The 16,537-nt window shown below is 42.5% G+C and overlaps 1 pseudogene; it reads right to left on the minus strand.

Annotated features, from left to right (window-relative positions):
- Window positions 1–233: 233 nt before the first annotated feature.
- LOC127431659 (ankyrin repeat and SAM domain-containing protein 6-like) lies at window positions 234–15,840 on the minus strand (annotated as a pseudogene).
- Between the last annotated feature and the right edge of the window lie 697 nt (window positions 15,841–16,537).

Raw genomic sequence — 16,537 nt, forward strand, 5'->3', positions numbered from 1 at the left:
ATCAGCTGACTTTAAAATTCTAATTTAATTCGAATTTAGAAAAACTTTAAGGTAAAAATATGAATTTAGTTTCTCTGCCCAACAGACAGCCCTAGTTGCTAAAGTGAATCAAGTGTCCTGCACCCTCAAGTCTCTCTAGATCTCACTGTTCATATCAATAATTTAATGTGTACTCTAACTGCAACAATGTGTTTGATGTGAATAAAGTTGATTTGACTGTTTGATGTTTTCTATCACCGTGTCAACAGGTGATACTCACAATGTGGATATCCGGCAGGTCGAGGGTTACTGGCACTGCTGCCAAATGACGACTGGAAGTTATGAATGGTCTCCTATAAGATCTGTCGTTCTCTTCCCTGATATGACAATATAAACAGCTAAAGCAGCTATAATCAATGTTGAACAATGACAATTCTTGCATTAGTGGCAGTAAAAGTATTACATACAGACACACAGCAGTGAGATGAATGAATGAATAATAACTGAATGAATAACTGACTTTGCCAGCATTGAGTTCAGAGATAGCCGCCAGTATCTGCTGTCTCGGTCCGTCTGTTTTTATTCCCAGTTCCTTCAAATCTCCATCCGTTAGAGTCAAAAACGCCTCCATGTCCACCTGCCATCAGAACAAACACACATCACACAACACCATATCTCACACACTCACACACACACACACACACACACACACTCACACACACACACACACACACAAACTTGTTTTTATATCATTGTGGGGTCTCTCCATAGACTTCCATGCATATTATGGATTTTATACAGATCTAACGATAATTTCTTTCCCCTAACCCAAACCCTCACAGAAACCTTTTTGCATTTTTACATAAAAAAAAATAAAAAAACATCTAGTATGTTTACTAAGCCATTTCCCTCGTGGGGACCACTGGCTGGGCCCCACAAGGCAGTATAAACATGTACACACACACACACACACACACACACACACAACTCACACACACAACACACACAGAGCGTATAGGAATTTAGTCTCTGGTGTTTTTGTTTTTTTCCATCTAATAAAATGAATTTGTATTTCTATTGTAAATGTTGCGAGCTGTATTCAAACTCGCATTGCCCATTTGGGCAGCACAGCTCCATTTTTTGGATGTGAGCTAAAAAAGCCCAAAGTATATTTAGTTTTTTAGGGTGAGAGACATACATTTTGCCATCAGCATGAAACGAAAGTACTGTACGCCTGATTTTTCTAACAGGCATCATTCTCTGTACATAGTCTGCACATGCAACTGGAATAGTCTGCACTAATTAGTGCGTCAACAAGTAGGAAACACTCTCTGCTGGGCCATTGCTGGTGAACAACACGAGACGAAGGTGGAAACAATAACATTGGATGTGCATATCAAAAGCGTGTGAGAAGTATGCATTTGTATAACTTGAGATTAAGATCACTATTAAGACATCTTTATGGGTCTAAACAGTCAAGTATGTCATAGCAGTTGTAGTGTGCATGAGTTGCCTGTATTCGAGCACATGGTCAAATGGAGTATACTTTGAAAGGGTCAAGCATTTGACCTCACACACATGCTAACATACACGTAAGAACTGGAGTATATTTTACTTAACAGCTCTGACAGAATGGAGAGTTTTAAAGACAAAGACAGTCATGCAAAATAAAGTTTGTTTAGTACACAGACACATCTACATACACACTCTTATCTCACACAGATGAATGAATGAATGAATGAACAAACAAATGAATTAATGAATAAATGAATGAGTGAATGAATGTACCTCTTGCTCTTCAAAGATGGGCTGAAATGTCTCCAGTGAAAGTTTCCTCAAAATCCCAGATATCTCATCTGTGTATAAGAACACAATAACAGAAATGAGGCTTTTCACTATTGAAATTATTAACCGAGGGTCATCATTAACTCTGGGTTATCATGTTTTACTATTTCACACTGGAGCAGGATTTCATAACCCCATATTAAGCCCAGTGTATAAATGTTTAATGGTGAGTGTCAGTGTTGATGAGTGTCTGACCCTCATCTGTGATGGTTCTGCTGCTGGATCCGTTGCTGCTCTTGGTATGGAGGCGGACGAGAGTGAGTCTGCAGCGGGAGGATTCAGGGTGGGTGATGGAGAGGGCATGAGGGTGGGTGATGTGCTCTTTGAGGTGGATGAGTTTCCTGACTGAGGTCTTTTCTTCACATCCACTTTCTGAGACACACACACACACACACACACACATTGAGGTTAAGCCCATCACACAAACACACACAAACACACACACACACACACACACACACACACACACACACACACTAGGCTTGCCACGGTATACAATGTTACTAGTTATACTCGGTACACAGGATGACACAAGTGCAACATTTATATCAGTAAAATGGGTACAAATTATGAAAGAAACTTATTTTGACAACAGTTCCTATATCAAAACAAATAGAACTGCCTATATAAAGTCACCTGATGAGTTTGCAACTCATTAAAAAACCTAAATGAATGCATTGAATGACAGATGTTCTTTATCGACTGTGATGATGGGGGTGTTGTCGTGTGTCTGTCTGCGGGAGAGTGCAATAAGGCTCGTCACCTGGGTAGTAATTATCTTTAACACCTGTCTCTTGTTATAGTGATGGTGGAGGGAGACTTAAAAGCCACACCACCGCATCAGTTCGGGAAAGAGCGAGCGACCTGAGAGCACGAACTCGACACTTACTGAGCGTATTGAAAAAGTTATCATCATATTGAGTGTTGTGAATCTACGTAAAACATTTTTTTATGATTAACATTATTATTTATTAAAACACAGGAAAACAAAACATAATTATAAATACACAAAATCAACTTTTAACACCCACTACCACCCCTCCTCCTCCCCAACCCCACCCCAAACATCCCTGTGGTCTTAGATGAACACATATAAAAGAATACAAAAACAAAAACCAAACAACTAAAAGAGGAAAAAAGAGAAAAATAATAATAATAATAATTTAAAAAAATACATATATATATATATATATATATACATATATATATATATATATATATATATATATACAAATATAAAAATCACACACACTGACAATTACCCCTCTCTCTCCACTATTCCACCCGAGAACCCTCCAAGAATGCTAAATATCCACCCCATTTTCCCACAAACAGATCCGGATTCCCCAGTCTTCTATACAACCCCTCCTCTAAGGCCGCCACTCTCCCCATCTCCGAGCACCACTCCTGAAACGGGGGTGCTCCAACCGACTTCCAACCCCTCAAAATCAGCCGCCTGGCAACCATAACACAGGTCAGGACCCAATCCTCCACATGTTTATTCTCCACATTAATTTCTGCCCCATCTCCCAAAATACAGAGTCTGGGGCAAAATGAAACCTGAGTGCCCAAGACCTCACATACAAAATTCTGAACTCTCAACCAAAACCCCTGGATCTCAAAGCACGCCCAAAAAACATGGGTTATATCTCCATCCTCCAATTGGCATTGCCAGCAGGTAGGTGTGTCTTTAAGACCAAGCCTATACAGTCTAGAGGGGGTCCAATAGAATCTATGAATCTACGTAAACTGAGTGTATTAAAGAAATCTACAAACCTGAAGGCAGATTATAAAAGACTTGCCTGCACTGCTTCATTGTCTCCCGACTCCTCCATTGCCCAAAAGGACTGATCCTACTACAGTGGTGCCAAAACCCAGGATTTTTGGAGGACAACGCCGTTATGGAGTCTTCACCGCTGGGCGAAGTTATCAAATCCCTCGCCAGCATCCAGCAGACCCAGCATCAAGCCCTCATGGAGTTACGCCTGGAGCAGGAACAGCATTTCCAACTCCTGCTCCAGGCCCAAGCAGAGGACCGGCAGGTGTTCCGGAGCCTCCCCGGGGAGGCATAGCTAGCAGCCCAACAACTTCCCGCCGCCAGCCTCAATCACCCCAACCTCAAGAAAGTGATTCTGCAGCGGGTCAGTCGTAGTCCGGAGCAAAGCCTCCAGCGGTTCCGATCCCTGAGGTTCGGAAGGCACGGCCACTCGTTTGCCTTTGCCCAACAGCTCCGGGATGCCTACCTGAAATGGTTGCTGGCTGAGGGGACCTGCGGCGCCGTGGACATCGTCAACCTGGTGGTACTGGAGCAGTTCATCGCCCAGCTTCCTCGTGGTATGGCCGAGTGGGTCCAGTGCCACCGCCCAGCGTCACTGGAAGAGGCTGTCCAGCTGCCCCCCCTTTCCGTCCTGTTCTGGCTCCCCAGAGGTGGGGAGGAAGCCCACCCAAACCCCTTCCCTGTACTAAGGGGTCCTTCCCTGTATCTGTGTCCCCCACCTCTCCTGTCTCTCTCCGCTCTCCTCCCCAGGTTGACGGGACCACCCCAACAAGTGAGGTAGGGAGGCCTGGGCCAGTCTGATGGGGCTGCAGGGAAGCCGGGCACTTCCAGGATCAGTGCTCGGCGATGGAGGTGGTGACACTGGTCCGGATCCCTGATGCTCCTGATGCTGCGTATCAGATACCGGTGAGTCTAAAAGGGGATACGTACGTGTTGGTGGATTCATATTGTTCTCAAACCTCCATTCACAAACGCTTGGTGCAAAATGGGGCATTGGGCATGGATAAACGAGTGAGGGTGCGGTGTGTGCACAGGGATATTCACATGTATCCGGTGGTTACCACTGAGATACAATTCAGGGGAAAAAAGTACAGAGAAGAGGCCGCAGTTAATTCCCGCCTCACCCATCCAATGATTTTGGGAACTAACTGGCCTGGTTTTAAGAATCTATTAAGGGAAATATGTGTGGATGGATCCTGTAAAATGTTGTCTTGGTGGGTGACGTGCGATGCTATGGCTGGAGAGGCAGTACCAGGGTCGTCTACGTCTGCTCGGCGTCAAGATGGCGCAGAGGAGAGAGTTCTTGTCCTCAGAAATTCCCTGAGGAGGATTTCCCTCTAGAGCAGTCACGTGATGAGTCTCTCAAACACGTGTTTGACCAAGTGAGAGTAATCGATGGTCAACAGCTCCGGCCTGACATTGCACTCACATACCCATATTTTTCAGTTATCAAAGATAGGTTGTATCGAGTGACGCAGGACACTCAAACAAAAGAAAATGCAACCCAACAGTTAGTATCGAAGAGCTGTCTAGAAACCCTTTTCCAGGCAGCTCACCATAATCCAATGGCTGGCCATCTAGGTCATGAAAAAACACTCAACCGAATATTGGCCCATTTCTTTTGGCCAAGCATTTACTGGGACATTCGCAAGTGGTGTGCGGTGTCCCGTGAATGTCAGTTGGTGAATCCACCGGCCACCCCAAAAGCGCCATTGCGCCTTCTACCACTAATCGAGGTCCCCTTTGAAAGAATTGGTATAGACCTCGCCATTAGAACAGACCGCAAGCGGGCATCGCTTTGTATTAATTTTGGTGCACTATGCAATGCAATATCCAGAAGCAGTGCCCCGTAGTGTTGCGGAGGCACTCTTCAGAATTATCTCCCGTGTGGGGATTTCAAAAGAAATCCTCACTGATCAAAGCACTATCTTTATGTCATGGACACTACACGAACTACACGAATTGTAAGGTATTAAATCGATTCGCACCAGTGTTTACCACCCACAAACGGATGGGTTGGTTGAACGGTTTAATAAAACAATTAAAAAACATGATTCGTAAGTTCGTGCATGAAGACGCTAGAAATTGGGATAAGTGGCTCGATCCCCTGTTATTTGCAGTACGAGAGGTCCTGCAAGCCTCCACAGGGTTCTCCCCATTAGAGCTGCTGTACGGGCATCGGCCATGCAGCGCGCTCAACATAATAAGGGAAGCTTGGGAGGAGGGACCTTCAAACAGTAAAAATTAAATTCAGTACATTCTTGATCTTAGAGCAAAACTCCACACTTTGGGTCTGTTAGCACAGGAGAATATGCTTCAAGCTCAGTAACGTCAAAGCCGGCTGTATGACAGGGGCACTCGTCTACGAGAATTTGCACCGGGAGATAAAATGCTTGTATTTGTGCCCACCTCAAGTTCTAAATTACTCGTCACACGGCGAGTCGGAGATCTCGATTATGAGGTTAAGCGAACGGATAGGGGCGGGGCACGTCAAGTTTACCATCTCAACCTCCTAAAATGGAGGGAGGTGGTCCCTGTGGACTTAGCGACGGTAGTTCCCGAGAGGGCAGAGCTCGGGCCGGAGGTGACTCTCAAACCAAATTCATTCACCCCAGTCCCTTGTGGAGACCATCTCTCACCGTCACAGCTCACAGAATTGGCCAAGCTGGTCGCTGGTCCCCGGTCGCACCCTGGGGGTGGTGGTTCGTAGCTGCCCCACTGCCTTCCTGAATACAAAAAAAAAGGTTGTTAAGGAAGAATTAGAGGCGATGCTTGATATGGGCATAATAGAAGAGTCCCAAAGCAATTGGGCCAGCCCTGTGGTTCTGGTATCTAAGAGCGACGGGAAAGTCCGGTTCAGTGTAGACTATCGCAAAGTGAACACGGTGTCCAAATTTGACGCGTACCCAATGCCTCGGACTGACGAATTGCTCGATCGGTTGGATGCAGCTCAATTTTATTCGACACTGGACTAAAAAAAAGTTATTGGCAGATCCCTTTAACTCCAATCTCCCGAGAAAAAAAATTGCTTTTTCCACACCATTCGGCTTACACCAATTTGTGACCCTCCCCTTTGGTTTGTTCGGGGCCCCGGCCACGTTTCAGCATCTCATGGACAAAGTTCTCAGACCTCATTTGTCATATGCTGCTGCATATTTAGATGATATTATTATCTATAGTAATGACTGGCAGCAGCATATGCAACATCTGAGAGCTGTCCTGAGATCGCTGCAACAGGCGGGGCTCACGGCCAACCCGAAGAAGTCCGCAATTGGGCGGGTGGAAGTTCGGTATCTGGGGTTCCACTTGGGCCATGTTCAGGTGCGTCCCCAGGTTGACAAAACCGCAGACCAAAAAGGAGGTGAGACAGTTTCTGGGGCTGGCTGGCTACTACCGAAGGTTTGTGCCTAGTTACTCTGACGTCACCTGCCCGCTGACTGATCTTATTAGAAAGGTGGCCCCCGATCTGGTCCAGTGGACGAAGTCATGCTAACAGGCTTTCCTAAAAATAAAATCTGCACTTTGTGGGGGGCCGCTTTTATATGCTCTTAATTTCTCTCTCCCCTTTATTTTGCAGACGATAATGCATCGGACAGAGGGCTGGGGACAGTGCATTTGCAGGAGGTGGAGGGGGAGGAGCGACTGGTGCTGTACATTAGTCGTAAGCTCTCGCTGAGAAAGACTAAGTACAGCACTGTGGAGAAGGAGTGTCAGATGGCTGTAGCTGACTTTCTCTCCTGAAATTGGGGGGAGTTGGCAGGCTGGATGTTGCCCTGGCCTGAGTCAGGCAGTGGGGATATGTGGTGATGGGGGCGTGGTCGTGTGTCTGTCTGCGGGAGAGTGCGGTAAGGCTTGTCACCTGGGTTGTAATTATCTCTAACACCTGTCTCTTGTTATAGTGATGGTGGAGGGAGACTTAAAAGCCGCATCAGCGCATCAGATCAGGAGAGAGAGAGCGATCTGGGAGCATGAACACGACGCATACTGAGTGTATTGAAAAAGTTTTTGTTATCTTATTGAGTGTTGTGAATCTACATGAATTGAGTGCATTAAAGAAATCCAAGAACCTGAAGGCAGAAGATAAAAACTTGCCTGCCCTGCTTCGTTGTCTCCTGACTCCTTCATTGCCCAAAAGAACTGATCCTACTACATCGACATATCAAAATTACTGTGTACGCATACTTACAGAAGACGTATTTTTAACTGAAAGCAACAACTGTGTGAGGCGGGGAGCGGTTTATTCCGAATTTTAGCGACTCACGCACCCAAACTACACCCGAATGTGTCCCAAATTTTGAGAAATTGACATGAAACACAGACACCTTCAGCATGAGTTGGAGATGGATCCAGCTGCTGACTCGCATCAGGTTCAACTATTGGTGAGTTGTTGAGATATGCGGGGGAAAGATCAAGTAAGATCAAATCCATTCTGTGCACGTCTTCTGTCATATTTCCATCAAAAGTATTCAAGTGCATTATAATTGTTTCCCATCATTGTGATTCCAAAACACCAGTAAACACATATTCATGATGGAAGATAGAGAGACTCAAATGACTGTGAGGAAAAACTGCAGCACTTTTAAAAAACTGTAGTATAAGGAGAAATCAATACTTTCATGTAAAGTGTTTTCTCTCAAACATTATTAACATGTACAAAGACAGTGGCCCTAAAAGCCCAAATTTATTTTTAGTGACACTATTTTAGCACTTTAGTCAAATAAACAAATGAGACTAATTTTAAACAGAGAGCGCTTTTCGTTGAGCTTTATAAATGGAAAAGGCGTATTAATCACCTAATTAATTACTGTTCTCAACAAACATGTATTTGTGTCCGTTAGTGCTGTTTTTCAATAGTTTTCCAATGTAATTATGCTCTAGTTGGACCTTTTTGACAGCTGACAGCTTGTCCTGCATTGTCCTTGTTGCATCTTGCGTTGTTTTGGCTCAAGAGCACGTTCGGCGCCAAGACCATTATTGGAATGAACGAATGTATGATTCCCATAAAAGAGTGACATCTCCCGTGGAAAGCCAATGAGCCACGTTACCCGCTGCTGGCAAACGTGGCAAAAAATATTTGTGCATTTGCACAACAAGCACTGGAATGAAGTGACCCCCCCCCCCCCCAAGAGATCACTGCTCAAGCCTGAAAAGATTGATTTGCTCTTTCTTAACAAAAAAACTGTACAAGACAAATGTACATATTTATTGTTAGGCATGTTCGTTTTTACATAGCCTATGTTTGCTGTGTGGCATGTTGGTTGATGTTTGTTGAATAACACACAATTTAATCTGATTGCACTTTATTTGTTCAGTTTCATTTAATTAAAATAAATAATAAATACAATTCAAAGACTGATATCAAGCTGCCTTGTATTATTGTGTAGGCCATTGAGCAATGAAAATTACACCATAGCACCACTGAGTGTCCAACCAACGGTATTATCGGTATAACCGGTTTTGAACACGGATACTACACCGGTATGAACATGATGACATCGTGGCAAGTTTAAGACACACACAGATGTAGAGGTGCAGTGCTGCTTACGTGTATTTTGTGGGCGTCGCTGTGGCTCTCAGGCAGGCTGGTGTCGGGCACAGTTGGCAGTGGTGTTGGCGCTGTACTGGGCATCTCTGCAGCGGGTGTTTTACTGTCTAACAGACCTGCAGCTTTTTTCCTCTGAGCAGCAATCTGAGACAGAACGCTGTCCGCACCACTGCCACCTACACAACAACAAACATCCTTTACATACGTGTGTGTGCAACATTCATTTCATCCCATTTTATTTTAGTCATAATGTTTGTCTTTTGATGAAAATGTCCTTCAAATTTAGTCATGTCATATTCATTCATTTTAATATTCGTCTATTATCCTCAGATTAAAATGTCATATAATTTTAATTGACAAAAATAGCACTTTAGTTGCCGATACTGAGCACAATGTATAAAACTATAACAGACTAAACTTTAGCCAAATATTCAAATATTTAGAAAAATGTACAAACTACTTACAATAATTGAAACATGCATCAATCATCAATCATTTAAAGATGAATATGTTTAATATGTAAGATTACCTGAATAAATGGTAATACTGAATATACTGAAGTACTTTTAGAAGTGAGTCTGTTGTGAATTCTCACGTTTAGACAGTTTATGATATTGCGTTACGTGTCACATGTTTTTAAGGAAACGGCGTATTCACAACGCAAGTTAAACATTCTGACTAACATGTAACTTAGTTCAAGTTCAGCTGTTGATTGTCTTCATTGTGTGTGCAGATGTAAGGTGTAATATATAGTAATTAATGGCACATATATAGGATGTGTTTGAGTGAGGTAATTAACCCGCTAATGAAGTTCATTGTACAGTCGTTCAGCGGGGGAATACACAACGTACAATGACTGGATTATTTCAGTCAATTCTTTCTAGATTTTTCTTTCTTTAAATAAATAAACAGTCGTTTGATTATCGCCATGATGCATCCTTTTCACCTCATCTTTGTTATCACTGAAAAAAACCTTCGTCGTTTTATGAAACTCTAGATTAGTGATCAGGGTACTGTAAAGTGTGTGAATGATAAGGCAGGTGTTTGTGTGTGGCACCTGAGCGGTTGTGTGAGTCGGGGGCGTGGCGGTTGACTCCTCCCACACCATTAGGTCCACCTGAGGAGTGGGTGGAGTTATAACTGCCTGAGTTTGAGGGGGAGGGGACTTTAGTGATGGAGGGAAACTTGATGGACCTGCTGTCGACTTGACTAATGGACGTCTACAACACAAACACAAACACACACACACACACACACACACACACACACACACACTCCTTACTCATCAGGGATCAATATAATATTTATCAACAGAAAATACAACCCTTTCATTAAACAGCATAATTATGAAGAAAGTGTATACATCATAGAGGGAAATATTCATGTCAACATCTGTTAGTTTGTCTGAGTGCGTGTGTGTGTGTGTTTGTGTATCATTCACAAGTGTGTGTGTCTCACTATATCAGAGTTGGTACAGCTGCTTCTGTTGGGTCTCTGTGGCATGTGCCCGCTGCGACCCTCCTCCATCACTCCAGAGCGCTCCGAGTTCCATGGCTCAAAGTTTGACGGCGGTAAGAAGGGCGGGATCACAGCCTTCAGCTTCTCATTGGGCAAACGAGCAAGTGGCGCTCTGTTCCTCATCTGACAGATTAAATATTGATCAGGAAATTATGAAGACACACATTTTAGGACTTGTTTTAAATAGCAAAAATTAAACATGAATGTACCATTGTTGTGACGAGGAAGTCATCTTTTCCACTTCCTGTTCTGCTCAGACCTACAAGACAAGTGAGTCAAATCTTCTCTGCTGCGGTTTTATAGTCATGTTAAACATTCTGCACAAGTAAAAGAACAAATCTGAGACTACATTAAAGGAGTCATGACATCAGTAATGTGATTTTTTTTTACATACTGTATAAGAGTTCATTGTACTATAAAAACACACTGTAAGTTTCAGAACTCAAAACTTCCTTCTCACTGCAGAAACAGCATTTGTTGAAACCAAGCTGCCAAAACGACTCGTCCTCTACTTCGTCCACATTGTGATATCACACTGTTTTAGACATTTGCATCTGACCGCCTCCACAACAACACGTCAACACCATTCATTTCATCAACACATGATTCATTTGATCTTGTCCAGCTGGTGAAAGGCTGCACTCATATACAAGGACTCACACTTGATCTTGTTTTGTCTATGATGTCGAAATCTTTAATATTACTTTCTCTGATCATATGCCAATAATGTTTACTGTTGCACTGTCACATCAGATGGCCAATACTCAGACACCTGTTTGTTGGTCTCGCATGATAAGATCAACTACTTGTGATTATTTCAGCAGCGTCTGAAGAGGTTTCTCAATCACTTGAACACTCTTATTATGATCTGAGTGCAGAGGAGCACCTTACCATGTTTAATTCTAATTGTACTGACATTTTAGATTCTGTTGTGCCTCTGAAGGCTAAACATCCTAAAATCAAATCTAAGCCCTGGCTAAATGATGCGAGTCGTGCTCTTAGGCAGGTCTGCAGAAGAGCTGAAAGAAAATGGAAGAAAGCTTCAGGTGTGATATGAAATATTAAGGGATGCCTACATCTCTCTGTGAAAGTTTTCATTCTTTGCTGACAAGATAGCAGATATTAGATCACGTCATATTTTCTGCTCATGATCCGTCTGTCCTGACTATGTGCACTGCTGTGTTAAGCCAATTTGACCCCATTTCACTTTCTTCCTTACAAGAAATCATCGGCCAGCTAAAGCCTAATGTTTCTCCCCTTGATGTTATTCCTGCACATCTTCTTAGAAATGTATTTAACACTGCTGGGCTCAGTATCCTGTCACTCATCAATAAGTGCCTTCCAGGAAATGTACCAGATTACCTTAAACATGCAACTATACAACCTCTTCTCAAAAGGCCTAATCTAAACCTGAAACGCTTTGCATTTTGAAAAATATCAAACAAAGAAGAGTTAAGATGGAGAAATATTTTCAGTTCCTGCACTCTTTCTAGGTGACTAATGAAATAAATTGATCATGTGAACTCTTTATATAGACTGAAGCTCTTTTGAACATTCTCAAATAAATCGTCAGCTTTTCTTCATGTGCATACTGTCATTCAAGCAGAAGAGACGCATACTGTACAAATACTAAAACATTCTCAATTTCATGTGCATTTTTCTATTAATCATTTTACTCAAATTATTATGCTGGTAAAATAACTTTAATATATATATTAGAAAAGAATACAAAACAGTAGTATTTCACACTGTATATAATAACAAATCATAATATGAATCACAAACTCTGCACTGCTATGAGGTTTGACTTTATATTCATGATCTGATTTAGCAAACTCACGATGAACTAAAGTAGTTTACTGTATTTACCGCTTTCTTTACTCTCGCTGGTCCATGCAGTGATGATGTCAGTGTTTGGAGGCGTGTTGGGTTCTGCTTTAGTGCCGTCATCTGCTTTTATTGTGGCATCAAGAGGGACTTCAGGGTCATCAGGGAACGGAGCGAGCCGATTGGTGGAGAGTCCGTGTCTCAGCGTGTGTGCGAGCTTCAGTCTGCGGAAACGATTAGACATTCGGTTCCACCACGACTGTTGATGTAAGAAAAGACACGGTGAATCAGGATATCAACAGGATCAGAGGTCAGGTGAATGAAAGAGATTGTGACCTTCAGGCCGCCTCTGTCATCAGGAGGAGATGGAACATTTACAGACGGGCGTCTCTTCACTGCTGATTTCCCTCTCTGTTTATTCTTCTCTTCATCCACCAGCATACACACCAACGCCAACAGACGCACCAGCTCAGTGTCTGACACACAGATTTTTTTAATTAACTGCTAAATTTACTCAAATAGTGCACACTTCTGTTTTTGCACTAATAAATTTCAGTCAGCTTGATCTTCTCACCGGGGTCATTTAGGAGCATGACGAGGTCAAATGTTGTGTATCCGTTCTTGGCCTTCAGATTCACATCAGCTCCTTGATTCAAGAGAAACTTCACCACGTCTTTATTCCTGAACAATGACAGAACACATGAACACAATTACACTGAACATATGTGCTATAACACACACAGACACACACACACCCGTGATAGGTGGCTTGCATCAGTGCGGTCCAGCCGTGAACCGAGTCCTGTTTGTTCATGTCTGTGTGTTTCTCCACCAGTAGCTGCACAACCTCCAGCTGCCCGCTGACCGCCGCCATCATCAGAGGAGACGCGCCTTCTGCGTTTGACACATTCACCTGCGACAAGTCCTCCTCCATGATCTCCTTCACCAGCTGAGTGTTACCTACAACACACACACAACACACACTCAGTGTGTTATTCACTCATGCTGCAGTGGAATATCAGTGATTTGTGAACTCACATAACTTCAGCGCGTGAAAAACATCCGGCCGTTTCTTCTCATCATCTGTTGAGAAAACCGTCGTCTTCTGACAGAAGTTCACGTCAGCGCCCCATTCCAGCAGCAGTCTCACCGTAGCCTCGTGTCCATGCTGCGTGGCGGCCAGCAGAGACGTGATCTCCAGAAACTTCTTCCCGTTGTCACTGAGGACATTGTTGTTGGTGCTGCTGTTTCCCTCGGCCGCGGCGAGGTGATCAAAGTCATCCACGAAGGCGCCGTTCTCCAGGAGGAGTTTTATCATGTGACAGTGACCGCCACGAGCGGCGATGGTGAGGACACATACGGTTCCTGCCGTTGATCTCGGCACCGTTCTCCAGCAGGATATGAGCCACATTCAGATGACCGAACCTGCAGAGAAATCCGGTTTGAGTCCTGATCAAACACCTTAAAATCAGGTTCTACAGTTACCTTAGTTTGTTACAGAAAAGATCTGTGTGCGCTCTTCATTTAAATATAGACGTTAAAATAAATATGAATCTCATATTATTGGAAGGCTTTTTGGCTTGTTCACTGGGGACTTAAAAATTATTTTCTACTGCTTTGAAACAATATGTTTTGTAAAAGTGCCATACAAATTAACATGACCTAAATATATATATATATATATATATTTAATAGACAATTAATGTGAACACATTAAACATGAAAAAACAAGCATTCTCTTGAAGGTTAGTTCATGTTGTTCCAAACCTGCATTACTTTCTTTCTTCTGTGGAACATGACAGGAGAAACTTTGTAGAATGCTGGTGCTGTTCTTTCCCATTCAAAGAAAGTTAATGGTGACTGAGGTTAACCCTTTAAGCTCTGAAGGTGTTTTTAAAGATTTCCTGTTTCAGTGGCATACCCAAAATTAAAGACTTATAACAATTGAAGCTAATGTGTAAACATGTATTCACCAAACTGTTTTGTTCAGGATTCACAGTTTGGTACCCCCTTCAGCCGAACAATTCAAGTCGTTCATTTATAAACTGTAATATTTAAAAGTCTGGTTTTCCACCGTTGAAAGTTTCCCCTGAACTTGTATAGCAGAATATGGTGCAACACCGCTGCTGCTGTTTATCTTGACTCGGCAGTTTTAATATAGTCAGCATTTGACTGATACTAAACAACACTGATGTTTATTAAGCTATTTATTGTATTTTTATTTATTCTTTATTTTCTCAGGGTTCATTTCTAGAATTTGTTGACACTGTATAATAATAATGTCAATTGTTCTTGATAAAAATATTTGTTTAAGAAAGCAGCCTTCTGAATCCACATAGAAAAGGTCTGTTTTCATTCCAGCTCAAAAATGAACTATATCGGCCACCATATCGGTAATCGGTGAATTTCCCCACTTTAAAATCGGTATCAACAATCCCATATCGGTCGGGCTCTACTGATCACATTAAGAAACATCACAATTCATCACGTAAAACCTGCTGATGTGTAAGACTAGAGTTTCTCATAAATAAGATATATGAAGCTATACCTTTTGTGGATATAAAAGTGAACTCCTTTTGTACTGTAGGTCCAAATATATGTAAAGTAACTTTTTTAAAGTCAGTTCAAAGTCAAAAAGCGTCTGAAATTACCTCAGCTGCACTGAATATAAACCAACCTTAAGTAAATATAACATGAGTAAATATAATGTAAATATCTAGTACCTGCTCGCCTGCATGAGTGGAGTCCATCCGTAATGGTTCCGTCGGTCCACTGAAGCGCCTTTTCTCAGTAAGAACCGAATCAGCTGCTCGTGTCCACCGGCCGCCGCGAAAATGAGCGCCGTGTTTCCCTCCTCATCCGTCCCGTCCACATGAGTGAACCCGCCCGGATCCTCCAGAACCCGCCCGGCGCTCTCCAAATCCCCCTCATCACACACCCGGAACCACAGCAGAGGATTCACCGGGCCCAGACTCATCCCGAACCGACTACAGACACATCCGAACCATTCACAGACTTAAACACTCGGAAAAACAAACACAAAACCAGAGCAGCTGGTTCACTGGACACAAACTCATCCCGGACCGATTATAAACTCATCCGAGCACACGGAACCACCGACCCGGACACTCCAGACTCACAGCAGCGGGATTATGAACTCAAACTCACCCCGAACCTGAAGAACTTCTGCTTTAACACATCACATACATACACACACACACACACGCGCGCGCTCTCTCTCTCTCTCTCTCTCTCTCAATTAATCTGATACAGTAAATGATACACTGTAAATGACCAATAGATACACTGTGTTTGTGATCAAAGTTCTTCAGCCGCTCAGACTGTTAGTTTGTGTGGGGCGCATGCGCACATCCACATCGAAGAAACTGAGTATTTCCTGCAGGATTATTTAGACACACACACACACACACACAAACACACTCACTCACAGACTCACACACACACACACACACACTCTCTCTCTCTCTCTCTCTCTCACAGAAAGACACACACACAAACACACATACCAATACAATACAATCAAATCATTATATAAATAAAATAAGTTAATATTAATAGGCTATATGAAATAATTCAATATAATAAAAACATGTCTGAACAAATGTGATCACATATAATTTTATTTATTTGATTAATCAATTCTTCAACACTTGTTTTGTTCAATCAGCACATTCTTCTCAAAGTAAAATGTCAGTTTCTGTTAATCACTGTATTATATTTCATGCATGATGTCAGAAATATCTGTGAGAAATGATGCAGCATTAAACTCAAGATCTGATGTCAATGAATCACATCTGATGTATGTTTACCTGCTTCAGATATTCATTAAAACACACATATGAGTGTGATTAGAGATATTAATGATTAGTGACAGTGTTCCATCCACAAACTTTACAATCATTCTGCAAAAACTAAAACTGAACACATGTTAAACTGTTCATCTAAACCAGTGATCTACTGAACTGAATCACATCAGAGTTTATCACAGAGATCTGTTTGTTTGTTCACTCACAGTTGATTTATTT

The sequence above is a fragment of the Myxocyprinus asiaticus genome, chromosome 41, assembly GCF_019703515.2.
Source record: "Myxocyprinus asiaticus isolate MX2 ecotype Aquarium Trade chromosome 41, UBuf_Myxa_2, whole genome shotgun sequence".
NCBI classification, from domain to species: domain Eukaryota; kingdom Metazoa; phylum Chordata; class Actinopteri; order Cypriniformes; family Catostomidae; genus Myxocyprinus; species Myxocyprinus asiaticus.